At 35.3% G+C, this 19,824-nt stretch overlaps 1 protein-coding gene across 1 annotated transcript in view; it reads left to right on the forward strand.

Moving 5' to 3' along the window:
• The first annotated feature begins 14,278 nt into the window (after window positions 1–14,278).
• Window positions 14,279–19,824, forward strand: part of ugt8 (UDP glycosyltransferase 8) — a 28,820-nt gene continuing 23,274 nt past the window's right edge. The window contains exon 1 of the mRNA XM_084394195.1: window positions 14,279–17,937. The gene's annotated coding sequence lies outside the window, so the exon portion shown is untranslated. The remainder of the gene's footprint in view (window positions 17,938–19,824) is intronic.

The raw sequence follows: 19,824 nt of genomic DNA on the forward strand, positions 1-19,824 counted from the left end.
GCGAGCGGCACATTTTTTTTTCAAATTCTCCTTTTGTGGTCCATAAAAGAAAAAAGATCATACAGCATTAGAACAACACCAGGCTGAGTAATTTAAGACTTCATTTTCATTTTTAGGGTGACCTATTCCTTTAAGTCAAAACAATAATTCAACAAGCTTGAGGATTTAGGCATGGAACTCCAAGTAGCAACATAAATTGGCACCGCAACCACAAACAATAGCAGGGATCACACAAGCTGATGAAAAAATTCAGACCTTGAATTAAATGTCAGTCACTTTGGATGAAAGTGTGTGCCAGATACATATGTAAATGTTTCCACTAAATTATGTTTTATTAACAAAGTTCAGGAGGAGCACGTTCAGACAATTAACACAAGTGGAGAGCACTCAGCAATCAATGGTAAGAGGTGTATATACAGTCTCACCTCAATCCATTGACAGTTTTGCAGCATCCCCCCACCACCCGTTCTCCACGCTTCTAGTCCTAAACACTTACATACGGGGGGAGTACTCTGGGTTCGGGCCGAACTCAGAGCTCGGAGCCCTCCCCCCGGACAGCACGCCAAATACGCATTAAACTTTACCCCCTCAAATTGTATGTAAATGTGAACTCGTGAAACAATATTAGAGCCACAAATATCTCTTTCCATTGTTTTTTATCCACTCATACCTCGGGATTGCCCATCCAGAGGTATGTTATGGCCAGATCCACCTCGCCATCGTTCACCCAGACCTATGCCCCGTCTGCCATCACAGAGTCTCACTCAGCACTTGCTAAAACCAAATTCTCACTCATGCCCCTCAAGGTCTGTTTTTGGAACAGCATGTTGAAGCTTTACTTCATTGTTTCTTCAGCTCTAATTCCTTTTAGCATCCCCTACTGTTTTTCTAAAGAAGGAACAGCAATTAGTCCTTACTATTAATAGAACTTGTTTGTGGTTAATTGTGCAAATTAATAGGCATATTGAGTCATCTGTCAGTGTTCTTAAAATCTCATTAAACGGAGAAAAAAAGAGAGTCTTGGCTTAGTTGTAGGTTTAAGGTTTAATCCTTACAGTATCTTAGTATCCTTTCCTTGTTACTGTTGTTGTCAGGCATTATTTTTAATTCTTTTTTATGTCCTTCTTTATTTATCTATTTTCTGTAAAGCTGCTTTGGAAGAATACAAATAATTAAAAAAAAATCGAAATTTTGAATTTATCAATTTTTTTTTATATATTATTTACCCTGGATTGGCATCACATTGAAGCTCTTCTTATGGATCCTAAATCAGTCTAAAAATGGTTAAGAAACTGATGCAGACCTCTACGCAGCATACAGCCTTGCATTTTGTAATAAGCTGTACAAGTTCTAGCCTCGAAAAAGCCTTGGGTTATAAGTCTGACTAAACATGCATTCACAATACACTTTCACAGCGTCAAACACAATTTCTCTCTCTCGCTGCTCTCACTATATTCAGTTTCACACATATAGCGTCTGTGGCATGTGACCAATGGATTTTTGTTTCAGCACCCATATTAACAGGTTACTCAGCATTCCCACTACACGTGTGAGCAGCGTTGCGCCTCAGAAGCCTCCCTGGCGCGCCACAAAAAGTAGACTTTCGTGCTTTGCCTGTTTTTGCTGTTTGCCACACTGAACTCAGCAGGATAAAAACACTTTAAATCTATTAAAGGGATAGTTCACCCAAAAATGAAAATTCAGTCATCATTTACTCACCCTCAAGTTGTTTCAAACCAGTATGAATTTCTTTCTTCTCAACACAAAAGAAGATAATTTGAAGAATGCCGGTAACCAAACAGTTGATGGGCCCCATTGACGTCTGATATTTTTTCAATGGGGCCAATTAGGCCAATCAACTGTTTGGTTACCGGCATTCTTCAAAATATCTTATTTTGTGTTCAGCAGAAGAAAGAAATTCATACAGGTTTGGAACAACTTGAGTAAATGTTCACTGAATTTTCATTTTTGGGTGAACTATCCCTTTAACACAATAAAGGCTTTCGAAGAAACACAAAATGGCGCAAACTACTTACACCCACTGTATGAAAAAGGATGACTGAATCTACTATTAAACATTTCATGAAACTGATTTAACCTTCATATGAAATACTTGACTAAATATGTGTTTAATATATTAAAGAAAAACAACTTAAATGATCCTGTTTATAACAAAAAATCTCCAGCCATCTAACTTTAAAATGAATTGTGAGGACTTGTCACCCTGGGTCACATGACCATAATCATTTAAAGGGTTAGTTCACCCAAAAATGAAAATTCTGTCAGTAATTACTCACCCTCATGTTGTTCCAACCCCGCAAGACCTTCGTTCATCTTTGGAACACAAATTAAGATATTTTTGATGAAATCTGAGAGCTGGATCACTCCTCCATAGACTTCTAGGTGACCGAAACTTGCTGGCCCAGAAAAGTTATTAAAGAGATCGTTAATATAGTCCAAGTGACTACAGTGGCTCAATCTTAAGTTTATCAAGCGACGAGAATACTTTTTGTGCGCAAAAAACAACAAAAATAACAACTTTATTCCACTATTCATTTCCTTCTATCTGGGCCTCGAGTTAGTTCACGTAGTGTTTTTGCGCAGCGCGTCTGTGTTACACGTCACCACGTAGGCTCACTATTGGCCGACGCTGGTCATGTGTGTGATGCGTGTGACGTACAACACAGACGCGCTGCGCAAAAACACTACGTGAATCAACTCGAGGCCCAGCTAGAAGGAAATTAATAGTGGAATAAAGTCGTTATTTTTGTTTGTTTTTGCGCACAAAAAGTATTCTCGTCGCTTGATATACTTAAGATTGAGCCACTGTAGTCACTTGGACTATATTAACTATCTCTTTATTTACTGACAGAATTTTCATTTTTGGGTGAACTAACCCTTTAAATTACTTCCTTGACCATCACTTGTACCCTTCGCTAATGGACTTGTGGAAATGCCCTTCATAAAGGGATTCAGATATGAAAGCTTTAGCTTAAGTTCTGCCGGGAAGACTCAATTACTTCGTCACTTATTACCTTCATTCTATCCAATCACGTCTTTATACTTTCTGTATAAAAGGTCGGTACTTACACATGTTTGAGTTCGCAGATGCCGACGCGACAACAACCTCCACCCTCCCCACCACCACCAGGATGGTCCTGTCCATACCTCCCAGGGGGGGTCGGCTGCGCCCCTGCCTTCGTCTTCAGGCAGGAGATGCAGATCCGCTACCCTCGGATTACGAACTACGCCAAAGAACTTTATAATAATGCTTGCTGGGCTGTCAATAAATGTATGCTTCTGGTAGAAGTTCACTTTTACTTGGAATGGCCCAACAAATGTCATTCCCTTCCCCAAGTGCCCTTCAAGAGCACAAAAACATCATTGTTTTGGCTGCTGTTGCAGTTACACTACCACTTTGCATTCACACAGTTTGTGCATGCATTATTAAACAGGCCTTAAAAGCAAATCAGAAATGAAAATTCTGTCATTAGATACTCATCTTCTTGTCATTTCAAATCTGACTTGCTTTTCTCTGAGGAACTCAAAAGAAGATTTTGAAGAATCTTGGTAACCAGTTTTGGTGACCACTGACTTCCATTGTATGGAAAACAAAACAAAACAAAACATTGAGGCATTTCTCAAAATTTCTTCTTCTTTGTTCCACAGAAGAAAAAAAGTGAGCATAGTGTTTTCTTAGACTCTATTGTCAGGATTTGAGGCGAGTTTATTGGGCTAGTAAAAATGGTAAAGAACTGCAGCATGTAAGAAAGTCTGGGGCACATAATATTAATGAAATATTTAAAGCAGGAAAAAAAAAATGGTTTAAGAGCTAGTAGGTCACCTGAATCCACGAGGGAGAGTAACATGGAACAAGCTTTTAATGTGTGACAGAACAATTTTTCTTAGAGAAGGAAAAAAACAAAACAAAGGCTAGGTTTTGCGCCCTCTGCCGCTTGAGGGAGAAGTCAAAACCTCCTCCAGATAATGACATATTTTTTTACTAATAGAGATAAAATGTGACAATAATGACTTGTATACCTTTTGTGTGCCAACATACACAAAAAAACATAAAGCAATGAAATGCTGGATAAAAACAATTACATTAAAGTGTATTGCTGTTTTACACACACACTTTAGACAAAAGACAAGTGTTCTGGTCATGGCGTGTTCTGTATTATTTAAAGCATGTTTAAAAATGCAGTACTGGGCTTGAGATGTAGCAAAGAGTCATTTCCTTCTAGTCGCACACAAACAACACCTCTGCTTTCTCTCTCTCTTACCACCTTTACAATGTGTATTCGGGCAGGTGGGAAAAGGAAGGTACATTTTCTTTTTCTTTTTTTCTTTTTTAAAGGTACACTATGCAGTTTCCATTTTTTCTCAAACAGCGACCCCTAGAGTCGCTGTGGAGTACTTTAACGTCACTGTCGTAAATACCACCCACGCAGAGCTGTCTCTGCACTCTACCGACCGCGCTTTCTTCGTCGACACTGCCATGATTCACGTCTGAAATGCGTGCTAATGTCTTTCATAGTGGCTGCTTCATATGTTGTTGATGTATGTGACGTCGTGCCGAAAAGCAAGTCGAGATTCTCGCGAGATTTGTTGGGGCGCCACCTCTCAAACCTGCATTCACTCTCACACCATCAAAATGATTTCGAAGCTGTTATATTAAGGTACAAATCTTGCATAGTGTGCCTTTAAGGGGAGTTTTCAGAGGAAGTGACTGATTTCGTATCTAGTTCTTTGCAAAATTTGACTTCTTTCATTTGCCTTTTTATTTTCTAAAATATGTGTGAATGTATGCCTTCCTTATATATTTCCATTAAAAGGGATGTGATAGTGTGAACAGATGGCTCAGCAGACGAATCAAAAGAGGAAGCCCACAAAACACAACAGGCCCACAAAACTTATCTTTGTAGTATTTGCAGTGGTTTGCAATTTGTACAATCTATTGTTATTAAAGTGACCAGATTTTGACTTTGGAATGTAAATTTGTAGGTATATTTCATCAAATAACTTTATAAAATGGTCACATTATTAAAATACAAAACTATAAAACGCATTGAACAGATGACAAACAAGCTCTTATGTAAAAAATACTAATAATAAAAAAATGGAGCGAGTCATTTTTTTTCCAAATATTACCTGAATCTGAATGTGATGTAATGGCTGATTTACCTCTGTGGATGAAGGAAAATTTATTTCCTTCTCATTATGATCCTATTGAAAACCATAAATGTCATTAGATGATAGTTAAAAAGGGCATTGAAGATTTAAGCCAACAGCTTGAACTGGGACATATTAACCTTTTTAGTGCATTGGCAGGGCACTGGGACACATCTTGTGAAACTGGGACAGCAGGGACATTAATATCTATATTTGTATCAACAATATTACATTTCATTGACAATACACATAAAAGGCATTCTACAAATCTAAATTAGAAATTAACATCTAAATAAATATTAATCTCTAAATAACATCTCTTATGTTAAATCAGGTAGTCAAATTAACACCTCATGCAGCTGTTTTCCATACGGTCATCTAAAATCATTCATGATGCTCATTATGCTGTACGGCTCATGTTGGATGTAAAAACAAACAGTGTCAAACCTGCACCATATAGGTGTCACTTCATTTCACTTCACCTTAGAGCTGCATACAGTAATGATTTGCATGAATGACTCGATTTTAATGAGAAAATGACTGGTATGGATTTACAAGACAGGATGTAAACAACATGAGGGTTCATATAGATCCAACATTAGGCCTAGCATCATGAACATCAAGATTGCATGCTAAAAATTTAAACGTTGCATTCAGGGGAACAACTGTGTACAAATGTTAGTAAATAATGGCAGAATAATTTTTGGCTCAACCATTCCTTTAAAATTGCAAAGAAAGAAAAAGACAAGGGGATACAGAGGCAAAACAGAACAAAAGACATACAGACAGAATGAGAAAGACAGAGAAAACGGAGAGCAAGTTTAGCCACCAGGCTCAACAGAGAGATTAAGAGCCTGCAGAGAAATGCATGATGGGTTATCTCAACGCAGAGGGCTTTTTACGCATGACAAGTTTGTCCTTGTGCACCTGCCTACTGAGAGGAAGAGAAAGTAAATGAATAAATCTTTAATTAAATCGAGTTTTCAGTGGACATGTTGTGCCTTAGGCACGACTGAGTATTAGGTGAAGTGTAACGATTTCACACTGTGCGTGTGTGTGTGTGTGTTGGTGCACAAATAGTGAAATGGTTCCATTAGAAACAATCTAAAACAAATACGTACGTACGGAAGCAGGAAGGTGAGAGTTCAGATTAAAGAGAGTGAAATCTCAGGACGTCCATGTGTGTGCCTGTGTCCCTCATTATGTGAAAAACATGAAAGGAAAAAATAATATTTTAGGAACCCTGCACTTTAGCTAACAAGTTATTATCAACACTCATTGTTCTCTAAGTATGTGTGAGTGCGGGAGTATGTGTGTTTGTGTACGAGCCTATAATGTTGTTCTCACGCAAAAGAGATTGGTCAGTCGTGCTGAAAGACAGACATGATACTTTTGGCTGTTTCTTATTATGTTAGGCGTGTGAAATGTAGCTGAAATGTGTTAAAGTAACAGGATTGCACATTTTGTTTTAAGTAAGCTATCACTCAGTACGTGCTTACTAATTTGAGATCAAAGCTTAATTTGTAATTGTTGTAAAATACACTACCATTTAAAGTTTGAGGTCAGTTTAAAAAAAGAAAGAAATTAATACTATTATTCAGCAAGAACACATTAAAAGTGACCGTAAATAAATGTATAATTTTACAAAAGATTTCTATTCCAAATAAAAAAAAAATCATTGGTTCCACAAAAATATTAAGCAGTACAACTGAAGACTAGAGTAAAAGCCGCTGAAATTATGATTTTGATAAACTAAATAGCATATTAACTAAAACATTAGATCCAACAATGAAATGGGGTGTACTATTTAGCTTGGAAAATTAAACGGCTTAGTAATCTTCATGGATATGTCTCGCTCTGCTGGTTTGTCATGGACAGTACAGTGCAGTGCAGTTTTCAAATTTACCTCCGGATGACAGTATTGTATTGCATTAGCAACCAACTAAACAAGACTCAGCTTTATATGCTTGATATATAATTATCAACAGAACGCTGTATACATATATCTGATACTCTTCAAAGAATCTACTTTTTCCACTTAATGTCAGTGCTCACTATGCTCAGTGAAAATGGACCCTGGGTAGTCTCATTATTTATGTAGGAGCTGTAACTAGTGGAAGGACATTCAAGTCTTGCACTTTCCAAATGCAATTTTAAAACGTTCAGATACATTAATTTGTCTGGACTTCCTTCTATGTTAAATCAAACGCAACTGGACAATTAATCTCTCTCTCTCTAGAACTGTCTAGTTGTTCTCAAATCTGCTATTAAAATGGTCCATTATAAAGTAATTTTTAAATGTTGCACTGTAATTGACAAGGCCTCTGGTGCCCTATGGTCTGGGATTATTTCAGTTTATTTTTTAAAAGGTTTAAAAGGTTGCATTTCTTACAATGAGGTTTTTTTTTATTATAATTGTTTTGTTTTTATCAAGGCTTTACTATAAAGGATATGCATAACAGCTCAGGTCATTACATCCTAATAATGCCTTTGTTTTTCAGACCATAAGAAACATCCACCCTGTTAAGGGACGTATGTGCAACTATAAGTGATAAGGTATGTTGTCACTTTGCATGTTGACACAATTGCTAACATGATAACACGAATTTATGTTTTTATTATTTGCATTGTTTTTTAATGTAATACTTTTTTGGGGATAAATTATGGAAGAGTTATAGGTTAGACATTGTAGAATATAAGGGAGAGTCCTTTTAAAAACCCTAAAATATAGTAAATATTGTTAAAAACGTATTTTATATTGATTGTCATTTATGTAACAATAATTACATTTTATAATGACTTATCAAAAATGTTTAAATATATTTATTAGTCACATTTTGTGTGTGTGTGTGTGTGTGTGTGTATATATATATATATATATATATATATATAGTACAGGCCAAAAGTTTGGAAACATGACTATTTTTAATGTTTTTGAAAGAAGTTTCTTCTGCTCATCAAGCCTGCATTTATTTGATCAAAAATACAGATTTTTTTTTTATTTTTATATTGTAATATATAATTACAATTTAAAATAATTGGTTTTCAATTTATTATACTTTAAATTATCATTTATTTCTGTGATGCAAAGCTGAATTTTCAGGATCATTACTCCATCATTACTATATATATATAGAACATATATGGAAGATGTGTAAAATGACGTGATTAATGAGTCATGAAAGTCTAGTTTCCTGTACCTTCAGTCCACTTACACACCGAGTTGTCAAGCACATCATAAGTGAAGTCAGAGGTTGTATTTTGATAGCAATCCTTGATGATACTCTGAATCACACACAGCTTTTTCCCCTTGCATCAAAAATCACAAGTCTGATGTTTATCCAACAACAGTGGAAAGGTGAGCAAGCGCCGATGATCCTGAGATTGTGTGTATGTGTTTTTCTGAATTTATGTTTACCCTGAAAATGAGCACACTGTTAAGAGGATTTAAGTTTAGTTGTCCAGGAGTGTGTGAGAGTGTGATGTGTGAAATTAAAACAGTAAGTTTGTTCTGCCATTTTTCTCTGTGTCAGTGTGTCCTCCTTTCCCTTTCTTGGGAGAGAAAGTATGCTTGTTGAGAGAAAAAAGAGAGAGGAAAAAAAGGCTGACAATAAAAAGAAAAAGAAAAAACTCCATTAATGTAACAGTTAGTGTGACAAGTGGCATTTTAAGTGTGGTGATATTTAGCAAAACTGCACTGGGACACTTCGCCATTTATATCACCCTTGTCTGTGTTTGTGTTTGTATTAGTGTTGCTTGCCGACATTCTTCGACTTCACTTGGAACTATTTTTGTTAGACAAAACACAAAATAACTGGCCATAATATGTCTAAAATCTTACATAAATAATTTACAGTCAGCTAGTTAATAATTATAACTGGCTGACTGTACCACTTATGAAATGGGTATCTCAGCAAATGTGGACATGAAATCTGGTTTGAAATAATATTTTTATCTGTTTATTATCTTAAAGCTTCCTCTAAGATAAAAATATAATACATTAATAAAATATTGATAGTAATTTAATATTGTACCAACAGGTACAACTGCATTTGTCCCAGGTCCAGCACAATAATCTATTTATAATTCTCTTGCTCATTTCTTGTTTTATTTAGGCTATTTATTTTAAAATATACAGTAACGCTGCTGACAGTGGAGTGATTGATACAATGATTTCGATTTATATTTTTATATACTATATAATCGGCCAACGATATATTAAAAGTTAAAATAAATGCATTCAGTATAGTAAATACAACTTTACCTGCATACATACACACTCACATAAAATAATATACTAATATATATAGCAAAGCTGCATGACTGTTTATATAGTTGAAAACTGTTATCTATATCGCACAGCTCTATATAAAGTTGGATATATAGTACACTCTTAAAAATAAAAGGTTCTTTATTGACTTTTATGGTTCTACAAAGAACCTTTAACATCCATTGAACTTCTTTACTACACAAAAGGTATAAAGTATAATGGAAAAAGGTTCACAAAAAATAACCTATATCGTCCAGCTCTAATCTGATAAATGTGACTAAGTCATGAAGATATTAAGATAGTATACATTTTAATATAATGATTTCTGTAAAGCTGCTTTGAACAATGTGTATTGTGAAAAATACTATACAAATAATTTTGACTTGACTTCACTGTTGTACTGTATATCAGGTGACCGATTAAAGGTTCCATAACATAATTACTGTAAATATTAAATGAAAACCAAGCCTTTTTACTTAGAGCTGTTCAAATCCTTGGACTCTGAGTTTCTATGGCAACACTATTAATGCCAAAATAAATCTGTGTCTCTGCAACTCGTCAAAACCCCAATACAACATGTCATAATGCAAATGCATTATCAATAATCTTTAGTTCTTTATTAAAAGTTTATCAATATAAGTTTATTTATCTTATTTAGCAGGACTTTAGACAATACTTATCCAAACTCGGGGTGCAATTAAACTGTATTGTATGTCTTCCTTTTTGTATATCAGTTAGACTAATATTGCATTTTATTTGACTATAATATTGCATGAATTTTGTGCTGATCAATTGTCATAAATTAATGATTTAATTGTTTTGTTCACGTCACTTAGGGTGTAAGCCTAATATGTTATCTTTTATTTTTCTTGAAATTGTATTTAATATAATAATAAAAAAATAAAAAAGATTTACTTTCATGTGAAAATGTATAATATATTTATTTTTAATATAATATAATATAATATAATATAATATAATATAATATAATATAATATAATATAATATAATATAATTATAATATAATATAATGCAGTCTGATTAAAAACAAGACTTTTTGTATTTTTGTACGAAGACCGTTGACTGTCTTTATGTATGACTTTATATTTAGTTTTTTAATGTTCTTTAATCTTTACTCCCTGCCAGATTATGATTCCCTTGATTCTTTAAGCATTTAAATAAGATTATTCAGTTATTCTAGTTATCTAGTTGTATTTAATTAGATTAACATTCATACATGAAAACAATAATTGTATGGCCTAATTACTAGTTGTGCGTGGACCTCTATGCTTTTTACAAATGGAATCTTGTAATTATGGTAATTCACACTAAAACTAGCAACACATTAATTTATCTCCCTTTCTTTAACAGTCTATGGACCTCAAACTGGACTTTGTACAAAGCTGCCTCTAAATGTGATAACAGAGAAACGCAATCCTCCTTGGTGGCTGTGAATGATTAAGCAGCTTGTAAACCACTCTCTCTCTCTCGATTTTACTCTCTCAAATATTCTCTCCAACCCATTTTCTTCTTACATGAAGCCTTTTTGTTTTATATTTCTATATTAGACTTTGATTTACACATGAAACTGATCATATTTGATCTCTCTTTGTTTTTCTCGTCCCTGTTCTATGTCAGCCAGTTCTCCTCTCTCTTTATCGCTCAGTATCAGTTGGTGATTAACTATTGATATCTGTCTCAAGTGTCTCATATGATACCAGCCAAGTGACAGTACACACACACACACACACACACACACACACACACACACACACACACACACACACACACACACACACACACACACACACACACACACACACACACACACGCATGCACGCACGCACATACAACACTAAAATTAGAAGTCAATTTTGAATTGTGATCAAGTGACAGACATGTAAATAAGTCCTGGTAAAGGTTCTGAGTCAGATCCTTCTGTTTGCTTCATCCAGTACATGAGAATACAGGTATAAGATTTACATTACACTTATTTCTATTTGTAAATGTACTCAATAAATAATTCTGTGTGAAGTCAATTGCCTTCAAGTTCACACAGGTGCCCTAGCAGAGTCACTACAAGTGTAGTTCATTTAACTAGACATGTTACACAACATGGATGTGTATCATTCACTTCTTTATGCCTGATGTTAAACAAATAAAATAAAAATGCATAGCATAGCATACACCATCGTTCAAACGTTTGGGGTCAGTAAACTCACTCTCCCAATTTAAATCTAGATTAAAGACACATCTCTTTAGCCAAGCATTCACACAATGCATCTCATAACCTTATTACTCCAGTTAAATCAGATAAAATGCACATGATTATCTTTGCCTAATGTTATGAACAGCAGCGACGCAAATCATTTCCCATTTGCTTTTCTGCTTTATTTCGGGATGCCCATCCCGTGGTAACTAGACCCAACCTGTGAAGGGATGACACAATCTCCTGTGAGGACTTCAACATGCACCAATGCTACATTTTCTATATATTGTAATCATTATGTTTTAAATCATAATAAAATGTTACATTATTAAAAATTGTACTGTATTTTCAACATAATAAAATGTTACATTATTACTTTTTTACTGTATTTTCAATTTAATAAATGCAGCATTGATGTACATAAGCGACTTAATTCAAAACCATTTTTTTAATTATTAAAATTAATTAAAGATGTAAAAATACAAAAGACCGTCTTTTTAACCTTATTCAAGCAACTCTAATTTCTGAATATCTAAAAGTTAGCAGAACTGTGTCCTTTTATTCCACAATAAGGCTGAAATACATTTTTAAAATTAAGATTAGTCTTTATACATTGTGCTACTGACACATAAGACTAATGCTATATAGTGCTAATACGATAGTGGTCTCAATACTAAATCTCAGTTAATTATAAGGTTGATGTACTGTATGAGGGTCCTTCCTCCCTCCCAGACAAGATAACACAAATATGTGACAAAGGTCTTCACAAATATGTAAATTGAACAATGAAACCATTTGTATATGGAAAACAAATGAGCATAATGAAACATGGGGTGAATTCCAATTTGGTCAACACTGACTTTTATTGTATGTAAAAGAACAGTTTGGACATTCTTTAATATATTTTCCTTCTATTTGCATTCTTTCAGTATTTCATATACATGACCATTCAAAATGTTTTTGATAGGAGCTCACCAATGCAGCATTTATTTATTTGACAAAAAATTCTGGAAAAACAGTAATATTGTGAAATATTATTGCAATTTAAAACAACTGCTCGTTAACACAAATATCTAATCAGCCAATCACATGGCAGCAGCTCAATGCATTTAGGCATGTAGTCATGGGCTGAATCCGAAATCGGCCCTTAAACCCTCATTTACTATTCCCTACGTTAGTCCACTAATACTGTTCACTTGAAGGAGTGAATGAAAACGAGTGAGTAAATTCAGACAGCCGTTGAGCTTACATCGGTTGTACTCTCGTTATTGCGGTGCAATGTGGGATTGAATGAGTGTCTCAATAATGTCCACTATGGTTTCGTACACCACAACAAATGGCTGTCCCCTCAAATAACGCCCTATTTGAGGGTATAGGGGTCAATTTCGGATTCAGCCATGGTCAAGAAAGACAATCTGCTGAATGTTACAGGTGTATTCTGTATTTAAGTTTGTTTTGATTTTGACTTTGAATTGATTTTTTGCAGTTTTCCCATTCTGTTTCCTGTGTTCTTTTTTGTTATCATTGTGATTAATTGCTTGATTCATTCCCCGCTGCTTCTCGTTTCCTTTGATAAGTTATCCTGTGGATTTATAGTCCTGTGTTTGTTTCTTTCCTGGCCAGATCATCTTAAAAAAGTGGTTGTTTTGTTTCCTGTGTTGTTGTTTGCAGATAACCTGTAAGAAGTGACATTTTGAGTTTAATTTGATTAAAGAATACTGCTTGCAAAAAGATCTAGGACTTTTATTTCCGTCTTCATTTCAAGTTCAATCTGAGCATCAGAATGAGGAAGAAAGATGATTTAAGTGACTTTGAACGTGTCATGATTGTTGGTGCCAGACAGGCTGGTCTGAGTATTTCAGAAACTGCTGATCTGGGATTTTCATGTACAACCATCTCTTGGGTTTACAGAGAATGGTCAGAGAGAGAAAAATATCCAGTGAGCGGCAGCTCTGTGGGCGAAAATGCCTTGTTGATGCCAGGGTCAGAGGAGAATGGCCAGACTGGTTTGAGCTAAAGCAACAGTAACAGTAACTCAAATAACCACTCGTTACAACCGAAGAATGCAGAAGAGCATCTCTGAACACATATAACCTTGAAGCAGATGGGCTACAGCAGCAGATCACACCATGTTCCACTCCTGTCGGCTAAGAACAGGAAACTGAGGCTATAGTTCGCACGGGCTCACCAAAATTGGACAATAGAAGATTGGAAAAATGTTCCAGGTTTGATAAGTCTTGATTTCGGCAGCAACATTCAGATTGTAGGGTCAGAATTTGGCGTAAACAACATTAAAGCATGGATCCATGCTGGTGCTGTAATGGTGTGAGGGATATTTTCTTGGCACACTTTGGGCACCTTACTACTAACTAAGCATGGTTTAAACGCCACAGCCTCCCTGAGTATTGTTGCTGACCATGTCCATCCATTTATGACCACAGTGTACCCATATTCTGATGGCTACTTCCAGCAAGATAATGCACCATTTCACAAAGCTCAAATCATCTCAAAATTAGTTTCTTGAACATGACACTGACTTCACTATACTCAAATGGCCTCCACTCCATAGTGACCAGATATCAATCCAATAGAGCATCATGGAACAGGAGATTTGCATCATGGATGTGCAGCCAACAAATGTGTGTGTGTGTGTGTGTGTGTGTATGTGTGTGTGTGACCCTGGACCACAAAACCAGTCACAAGTAGCACATGTACACATAGCCTACATATTACTAACATATATTACCATACTACAATATACGTATATGAAATATTCTACCATACATATGAAATTGTTTGTTTCAGTTCTCATTTGCTGATTCTAAATCTTAAATACCACTTGATACCCGGCAGTCATGGCACTGAAAGTTCTGTCTCTCATTCTCTTTCTATCTCACTCTCTCTGTATGTCAAGCTGGTTTCTGTTCATTTTTCTCTGTCTTGTCTTCTTCTCTTTCTTTCTTATAGGCAGTGTTAAAGAAAAGATGTTTGTTTCAGGAAATTTGTCTTTGGACAGATTTACAAGCAGGTCAAAGTTGATCTGCACGCACTAAGCCAAGCTGTAATTATCTTTGGAATGACTAGTAGAGATTATAATGATTTGCTTTGTAGGTGTTGGCGAGACAATCCCAGGAAACCTTGAGTAACACTGAATGTAACTATCTGAGAAAGACTGTTCCTAGTAGTTACATTTCAACCAAGGGAATGTTATTGTCTAATTACATTTGGTGAAACCTGCAAAGCCATAATGTGATGTTCAGCACAGGAAATATGTCACACTTCTAACACACTGCCCATATTTACTCTAAATCCCTGACCAAAAAAAAAAAAAAACCCCTACTATATCTGACTCATCTTGCTAATATAACTTTGATTAAAACAACAAAAACAACAACAACATTGTGAATACTGTAAGTAGGGCACAAAGGGTTTGGACCAATCAATGAATGATGACACTGAGTGAGTAATGGCATGCAAGGCAATTAGGAAAAAGATGCTGAACTCAAAGAATTTGTCTGGTTAGCAGTTAGCCCCTGCTGGCACATGCTGTAACTAAATCATTCTAGTGGTAACTTGAGCATTCAAAAGTAGTCATGTAATTTTTTTCAACTCATGACATTATGATGACACTGAAATGAATGGACATGCTTAAAGTTTTGGTAGTATAGATTTCATTGAATGCCACACCCTCTAATAAGTACAAAGAAAGAACACTGGAAATTCCAGTCTGGATCTATTTTTACAGGGAGTTCGTTCTGAGTTAAATACTAAATTGTCAGGGTGTATTAATAGGTTGTAACAGCCAGGGAAGCAGTTTAAACCTTTTTGCTTCAGTTCATTTAAAATAAATTGTTGTAGCCGTTTGTCTAACCGTTTGTTGCATATTTATTTTTGTATTTATTTTTATTAGTTTTGAAATTTAGTTCATTATTGTTCACATGTCGGGTTGTAGGAATGTATATTTCACTGCATATGCATGGGTGGGGGGAGGAAGTGAGAAGGAAGAACAAATGTTTGGATTTGGGGCATGGTGGGAACTTACAGTTCTGTCAAATACCTAAATTATTATTATTTTAATCATAATATAATTTACATTATACTTTGTTAATTATTTGTATCACCAAAAACAACTTTATTAGCTACACATTCAAAAACAACTGCCTTATGGTAGTGAATGGAGATATATGACAAACATTGTCTACAGTGTCTACAGAGGCATACAACCATAATTAGGAGAAGGTCACTTAGCTTTCTAGGAATCATCATTTCTCAGAAGCTCAGATGGGAAGATATTGTCTTCATTGCTAAAATAACGTAAATGTCTGGTATGGGTTAGTCACAGCATGAGACTGCAGGAAATTGTACTTTCACTGTAAAAAAAAAATGTGTGTAATTTTAACTGTACAATATTGTAAAAACACTATGGAAAAAAACTGGTAATAAGTTCCCATACTATATACAGGGAAAAACTGTAAAAGATCTAACTGGAGATTTCATCAAATTATAATTTACAATAAAAAACTAACATTCCTAGAATTCCCAGTGGGATACTTCACATTTGAAAGTATTTCATTTAAATAATTGTTGCTTAACTGTTTTTATCAGCTATGCACATTTGGGATTTATGTTTCATCTTCTGTTTTGTGTTTGCGACATGTGCAACTTCTGTAAAATTGAACTTGTGGAAAGGCTACTTCTGTGAGATTGTGAGATGTGGCTTCCTCTTTTACCTAATACCTAATAGATTTTAGTAGCAGTGTGCGTTGTTGGATTTACTGGTTTAAATGGCTTTTTTTTTTTTTGTGTAAATTGCAGTTTTATACTGTAAACTTTAATTTACAAATTTACAGGCTGTTCTGTAAATATGTTTACATTTTTCCTGTTTTTTTTTTTTGTTATTTGTTACAGAAAAATTAAAATCATTGGGCACTACTGTCTGCCCAATTGAATCAATATTCAATAAGCAGGCTGTCAAAATAATCATTGCACAACATCATTTGTCAGCTGGTGCCTTCCAAGAATCTATTGCAAATTTTAAATAGCCTGGTTGCGTTTTTTTTTTTTTTTTTTTTAGCTTTCAGTTAAACTTCATGCATGTCTGATGGGTTGGGGTTCTAAGCTGTATAACACCCACAGAAGCACTCCACAGAAACATGAGCGGCACCAACTGAAGAGAATCATCAATGATTCAAACACAATCATCATGGCTGTTCTATTTCTCTCTCTCTCTTTCTCTCTCTCACTTACACATGCAAACACAAACACGACATTGTACTAACCGTGAAGTGTTGGTGGAATTTTTCTTCAAAAGTTGTATTTTTGTGCTCTTATGTCATAAACATGTGATTATGAGATTCCATTTAGATAGTTACTTCAGTTGTTATGAACTATAGTGATATTTAATTATTGTAACTGTTAACATATGGGCTACAATAAGGTTTCATTTGTTACATTGGTTAACTACATTAGTTGACATGAACTTACAAGGAAACATTACTTTTACAGCATTTATTCTTAGTTCATCTCAAAATTTAAATTTTAAGATAAAAAATGATATCTGGTAACAATAGTTAATACACTGTGAACAACAACATAAACATTTTTATTAACTAACGTTAAAAAAGGATAATAAATGTTGTAAAAATGCATTGCTCAATGTTAGTTCGTGTTAGTTAATGCATTAACTAATGAGTCATTATTGTAAAGTGTTACCAATTAACTTTTAAGAAGTCTTGTAAACTGCATCCTTACAACCGAACACTTAATTAATCTTATTTTTTTTTCCTATTACGCAGTCAACAGGCGTATTAGCCTGTTATTAGAGTTATAGCGTCAAAGGTATAATGAAGATGTTATCTTCAGGAGTGGTCAATGACTCTGTGAGTCTTTATCATATTTATGACATAGCTCTGCCTAAACGGAAGCCTACGCTCCTCAAATGCAAATATACCTGTGTCGAAAGAGCAAACGACGCACCTGACGCTTCCCAGGGGATCTGGAAGGCCGAGGTCTCTATTGTTCTAGCGTTTACACTGCCATGGTTCGACCACTCCCTGCAGTGACTGTGAATTGAGGTTTCGCATATCCCGCCCTCCCCGGAGTTCTAATACAACGCCTCATCTCGTAGCCATTGGGAAAACCACCTCGCCTGTTGTGGCAAACGGGCAGTTTTAACCGGCCAACACCGTTTGTGGATTTATGTAAAAGTGTCAGAGGCTCAGGAGATTGAGGGGACGTGAATTTCACCTACATTAGGACACCGAATTTACCGGGTTCACCTGTACAGGTAAGCGGCGAAGGGCGGTGTTTCCTTTTAGAAACAGGTGTTTTTAGAAACAGTGTTATAAATTAGACGTCGCTATTTACAGGAAGATTAAACTCAGGTGTGTCCTTCGGGTTTTGTGTTGTTTTGTGCTCGCGCTGCTCCTGCATGTGACATATTTTGAAGTGTCGGTGTTTTTTTTTTGTGTGTGTTTTTTTTTGTGTGTGTGTGTTTTTTTTTTATTTGTATAATACTGTATCGTGATATGATCGAGTACCCGTCACATGATGTCTTTAAAATAGTTTCCCGAGGATTGAGAAACAAGTGAGCGTTTGGGACATGATCTAAAGATTTACCTGCTCACTTTTACCGGCCCACTTCATTAATATTTAACTGGCCAGCGACTGGTTAGTTTAGCAGGCCCCCTGCCATCTTGCAGTATAGACTGACATTCAACTCCTGCTTATCATCGATCTAAAAAAATAAATAAAATAAATCTAAACTAAAATAAAGAGATAATGTCAGTTATCTTGGGGCTTTCTGGATAATTGTTCAAATAGGCTATTTTCTGGGTAAAAAGAGAAAGAAACTAAGGATAGCCTAAATGTACACAGGGATCAATGACATATAAAGATGTCCAAGGTGAGATATAGCCTACACACAAAATAATTGATAGGCCTACTAAAGACGACAAATCGTGTAACCAATAAAAAGTACTAAAACACTTTCCTTGCACTCTGGATAAGCACAACAAGTGTACACAAAATATTTTCATTATAGAACGTGTGTATTCAAATAATGCAGTTTTATAATATTTAAGATATAGCCAGACCAATAAACCCCCCAGCATGGCCAGCTTGGTGAATGCAAGCATAAATGTGCTAATATTCTGCCTTGCACAGTTTACAGTTTCTCTCTAAACCGATATCATGTGAATTACATCTTTCAGTCCCCACTTCAGTGCTGGGTGAGTGTCCCATTTGATGTATGTAAAAGAGTGTCCCGTGATGTAATGTAATTCAAAATAATAATATGAAAAACTCACCACTTATACAGCATTTTCATTCATTTTTTTCCATCTTGTCAGAGCAGTATCATTTAAAGGGCATATAGTAAGCATGTGCACGTGTGCAGTGGGGGGAGGGAAGATCCTGTTCGGCCAGTTTAATGTCTGTTGTAATGAGTGCCTGTTGTTTGGACTTTACCTTCTGTTGTGATTCTTGTGTATATCTTGTTCAATTCTAGTGAAAACCACTAGTATTGATCAGAAATGGTGTGATGGTAGAAGTCTAATGTGGCTGTTTTAAAAAATAAAAAAAGTTTGTGTATATCATTTTTCTTTCAGTCTCTGTGAGATATTATTTTAATACTTAACTATCAATCTTATCTGTTTTCCAAGACATTAAGATTTACTGTAAGATGCAATCAGTTTTGTCCTCTTGTGAAAAGAGGACCTCTTTTCCTTGAAAAGGATGTGGCCTAGCGGGTTTTGCATTTCTTTGCATATTGCACATACTCGCCGACCACACGCAACTCATCCATTACCCAATCGCTTATTCTCAATAACGTAATTCTTTCTATGCATGTAGTGCCTTTAGCGGGGTTTTTGGCAGGGGTTTGTTGTCAACATTAAGCCCTGAACTTGTTAAGTTGCAAGGTCTTTTTACGAAGCTCCAGGTCCGGGAATGAGATTCTTACTGGACTTTTTGTGGTATGTCAGTTGTGTGACCTTAGTGAAACATTAGAGATTTAGATCAAGTTCATTTGTTACCTAATTTAGCGGAAAATGGCCTTGTCACGGTACCTTTTGTCCATGCTTATTGTATCAAAAATACAACAAAATAAAAAGCAGATAAAATATGATGTCTAAACTTTATTTAGCATTGTTTGATGAATATAAAAAGCTTTTTG

The sequence above is a fragment of the Rutilus rutilus genome (genome assembly GCF_951802725.1).
Source record: "Rutilus rutilus genome assembly, chromosome: 2".
NCBI classification, from domain to species: Eukaryota; Metazoa; Chordata; class Actinopteri; order Cypriniformes; family Leuciscidae; genus Rutilus; species Rutilus rutilus.